Below are 4,835 nucleotides of genomic sequence, written 5' to 3'. Positions count from 1 at the left end.
TGGGTTGTTGACTCTAGTTGTAGAGCATCCTCACTTGGAGAGGATTTGATTGGGTTATTGACCCTAGTTGTAGGGTATCTTCACTTGGAGAGGATAGATCTAGCTCACAGTCTGCGTTTGGGATGGTATAGCCATCCAATCCCCACATGGAGGGGATTGTCGTCGAGTACTCCGGAGTGTCGCGCGACTAGGACCACTTGGAGGTCCGGACCACATGGAGGTCCGCAGACGGTCCCGGGCTTGGGTGCACTTGGAGCTCCCTCCCCACTTTGGGATTTGAAGGTGAGTCATGGGCGAGCCCTAGGGCCTCGCCACAGATTAGGTAAATGGAAGGTTAAAGGTTAAATAATGTCATTGAACATTGCTATTCGAACATGGATCGAATTTGTTAGCATGGTAGCAAACCTTTATTATATGATGCATGCATTCATATTCATAATTATGGGCATAGTAGTATAGTTTTTCTACTATTGCATTTACAGTTTTCAGATACATATCTATCTATCTATCTATCTGTTGTTACTTGTGCCCACTTGGACCTAGTGGGGAGATCGGCAGAGTCGGCGGCCGAGCCCACTGGGAACTATGGAAGATAGTTCTCACCCCACCCTATTTCCAGTGGTAGGTTCAGGGCTGCAGAGAGAGGACCGCGGCAAGGGCATCGCGCCCGATCAGTGAGACCGTGGTAGTATAGTAGCTTTCCTTTTTGCATTAGTCGCCTATGTATTGAGAGAGAGATTCCTTGTAGGTGAGGATTTGGAGAGCTATGTATTTTGGATGAAAAATATATTCGTTTAAAGAAAATGATGTAAATGAAAAGAACGAACTAATGTAATAGTTAGTAAAGTACTCTCTTTATTTCACTTGTTTTATCTTGTGGATCGCTTGCTCTTTGTATTGTTGGCACTGTTTGTGCCCTTGTGATTGTGTATGCTTAGAATTTAATTTCCTGGGTAAATTCTTGTACACATTCCTGTTGTTGAGCCTTGGGCGGACAGGGGAGGTGCTGGCCGTTCGGCGGCCCGCCGCCGCGGCCGAATAGTGCCAAATTGGTAGTGGTTTCTGGGTGGGGCGTGACAGTTAGAGTAGCAATATAAAGTGATGAAAAGAACACTAGAGTTAGTGTAATGACATGATTGAACTTATAATCCTTAGAGTTAAGGATTCGATCATACTTGCTATGAGTTCCGTGCTCGAGGGCGGTCGCTCCCCCTCGGGCGATGCGCTTCGGAGTTTTGCATCACGGGTTGGAGTAAACCCGAGGACAGTCTTAGCGGGAGGAAGCTGAGGGCTCGCGATGATGGACTTAATGTGAAGCAAGTTAATGTGGCGAAATCCCTGGGTTAGCCGTGAAATTAAAGAACAAAGAATGAAGAACAAAGAACAAAGAGTAAAGAGAAAGAACAAAAGAACTTGCATAATCTGCATGAGTTTTATATTGAGCATACTTCTTTCTTTATTGTTCAGGCATATTAGCATCATGTTATAGATTGGTTACTATATTCAGCTTATCCTTTTTATTATGCCTGGTCCTAGTGGGAAAGTCGGTGATGTTGGGGCCGAACCCACTGGGAACTTTGTTGTAGTTCTCACCCCACTATTTCCACAGAGCCGGGACCGAGCGAGTCGGCGAGCAACCGCGGTAAAGGTATCGCACCTTAGTCAGAGGCCACCGGAGTTTGGTTTACATTTTGGTAATAGAGTACCCTATGTTCATCTTTTGTATTTGATGATTAATGATGTAAAGAAAAGAATGTAAAGCTCACTTTTGAGGTAAATGTGATGTACGAAGGAAATGATGAAATGTTGTAATGAAATATAAAGAATCGAAAAAAAGTTGAAGTTGGATATAATGTATATGATCTAAATTAAATCATAGTACAAAATGAATGTTAGTTTTCCTTTCTCTCACTTATGGCTATTGCTTACCCTCGTGTAAGCCGTTTGTGTATGTTTTCGCTAGTGCACTTCTTTTTTAAAAATGTACATGTGATGAGCCTTGGGCGTACAGGGAAAACTCTGTCCGTTCGGCATCTGTTTGACGTGCTAGGGCCGGCCCAAATTGGTATCTGACCCGGGGCGTGACAATCTACTATTTCTTTCAGCTTTGTACAAGCATTGTAATAGTTGCATGTTACAGCTGATTACTATCTATTCTCTTTTCTTGCCTACATATGCCTGAATAGACCTAGTAGGTGAGTCGGCGAGGTCGGCGGCCGAACCCATTGGAAACTTTTAGTAGTTCTCACACCACTAACCATGCAGGTCCTAGCGCGAGCGGAGTGGCAGAGATCGCGGCAAGGGCCCGGCATCTTAGTTAGTGAACTCCAGAGTTTAGCGATATACCCATTTTGGTTTTCTGTTATATGTATTGGAAGTCGAAGAAACATGTAAATGAATATATAAATGAACATGTAAATGACTGAATGTTATAGTTATTCAGTTTTACAATTTAGTTTTAAATTTTTGAAAAATACAGTGAATGTATGTTTAGTTATGTTTACTTTCACTTGCGCCTGTTGCTTGCCCTCGTGTAAGCCATGTATATTGAAATGTTATCCTAAGAATTGTTTATTTTTTTATACATGTACTCGTTATTGTTGAGCCTTGGGCAGATAGGGAAGGTGCTGTCCGTTCGGCGTCTGTGTATGGAACCGAATCGACCAAATTGGCGATAGCGGGACGTGACAATTTGACTAAAGTTCGATATAGTCTACTGAAGTTTCGGTATATTACAGCGGGTTTGCCTCATATGCAATCACAAACTCATACGCAATCCTTGGCGCTTCAACTGAGCACGCTGTCCACTTGCAACTCAATGCGATCCCAATTTCATTTTTATTATACAAATTAATGCAAATGTATTGTTAAAAAAAAAAGAATAATTAAAGATCTATTGTAATACACTGAACTTCGGCAAACTGTGAATCTGAGGGTTGGAATAGTGATTGGAACTTTTCTACAACTTTTGTAGGATTCTTGAGAGGCTTCAACAAATTACTGGAGCAAACAGATAACTGGAAATGGAAAAGTGCATTGAAATTGCATTATTCTATTGCAATGTTCTGAAATTGGTCAATTACGAATTTCGAATGTGGGAAATGGTAAATGAAACTACCCTACATATTCTAAAGGGTTTGGACAAATTTTTGGATAAGTTAGAGGGTGATTGGAAAGTTAAAAGCAAGAAAGTGCATTGAATGGCGAAATTCAGCATTTTTGCATTGTGTACCGGTACAGACATTACCCTGTACCGGTACAGCAAGCAGCAGCAGCAGCAGCTGCGTGGCAGCAGGCCTATTTTAGTCTTTTGACACTCAGCCTTATCTCCAAATGACCCAGCTCGACTCCTGAAGCTGCTGGAGGGTCCATGGAGCTCAGAGGAAGGGTTTTGCACCTGCCCCACTTTCTCTCTCTAGGTTTTCTCTCTCTTCGAGTAGAAATTGTTGATTTGCGCCTATTTCTCGCCGTTCGTCGCGCTAGCTGGTTTGTGGACTTTGGAGCAGCTACGAGTGGGTGGAAAGGACTCGCATGAGAGGTATTTTCGCAGCTCCAACTTTCAGGGAATCTGAATTGAAGTCTAGGGAGGTAAACAAGCTAGTTTCTCTCTCTAGTTCGAGATTAGTGATAGTTTTTTATGTTGGTTCTCAATTCTTGCTACCAGCTGGTTTGAGATAGTTTAAAGCACCAATTGAGGAGTGGTTTTGCTGTATTTCTTCACCCCAAAGTCAGAGTTAAAGCCTTCGAGGTAATTCATGAGTTTTTCTCTATTTCGATGATGAAAACGATGAAATTAGCGAAGTCATGATGTGATTTTGGGATGTTTGCTCACAGCAGGTTTCCAAATTAATTTGAGCTGAATTTGTGACCTTGGGGACTGGTTTCGAAGGTGTTTCAACCTGGGGTAAGTTGAAATTTCAGTTAGAAATTGGATTATGTAAGATTCCGACAATACTACCTAGTATACGAGTTTGTTGATGTCGTTTTGATGAATGTTCACAGCGAGGCTGCGATTGACTTTCAGATTATCTTTGGCTGATATGTGAGGGCAATTAGAGGCTTAACTTGAGGTACTAAACTAGCCCAAAACAGAGATTCAAACTATTATTTTGTATTAAGTGCAATTTGTGCCGAAATTGGACATTTCGGTCGTAGTGTTGATACGCTTTTCGTGTTTCGGTTTCAGCAGAGTGGGGCACCGTTGAGTTGAGTTTCAGGACTTCTTGTGGCTGGATTGAGCTTAGGGATAGGTGGGTCTGACCTTCTCGAAATGGGTGAATTCCCTCTATGTCTCCTTTGACATCCGAGTTGAAGTTATTCCATATTCATGTGAATATATGTATAGTTCAAGGCATTGAGACGTGCATTAATGTGTAGATCATATTGGATATGATAGCATCTTTAAACAGTAATGAAAGGTTCAGGATTTGTTCACTGTATATGGTTGCATGTTAAAGTATTACGTGTTCATGATAGTAGTAGCTTGCATATGCAATTTTAGCTTGATGCTATCCAAGAGGATATAATGATAAGTTCGTGAATGGACTAATTAGTTCTGTTGAACCACAAAGAGATTGATGTATTTAGGATTGAGCTATGCAATGTTATATAGCAAGTATAATTGCTATACTCTGAAAGATTAGGTAAAGGCCTTTGTTTGGCATATGCAATTCTAATTGTAGAATGAATGGCATAGAGATCATGTGAAGAGTGTTTTATCACCTGTTTTACTTGCTTGCATTACCCTGTTAGTTTCTACTTTCACATGATAGACTTGTATTATGGTATATGTTCTAGTAAGTAACTAGAATTTCATATGATGGCATAATTTGAAT

General features: G+C 41.2%; 1 long non-coding RNA gene across 2 annotated transcripts; it reads left to right on the top strand.

The window, feature by feature from the left end:
• LOC109720937 lies at positions 3,413–4,229 on the top strand. Of its 2 annotated transcripts, none has more exons than XR_002219103.1 (5): positions 3,413–3,538; positions 3,665–3,748; positions 3,838–3,904; positions 4,003–4,070; positions 4,187–4,229. It is a non-coding gene; the product is annotated as an uncharacterized LOC109720937 (long non-coding RNA). The 2 variants fall into 2 exon arrangements; XR_002219104.1 differs by having other exon boundaries at positions 4,190–4,220.

Source organism: Ananas comosus, linkage group 15 (genome assembly GCF_001540865.1).
Source record: "Ananas comosus cultivar F153 linkage group 15, ASM154086v1, whole genome shotgun sequence".
Classification (NCBI taxonomy): Eukaryota; Viridiplantae; Streptophyta; class Magnoliopsida; order Poales; family Bromeliaceae; genus Ananas; species Ananas comosus.
The sequence above is the reverse complement of the archived record's forward strand: the minus strand, read 5'-3'. Positions and strand labels throughout refer to the sequence as shown.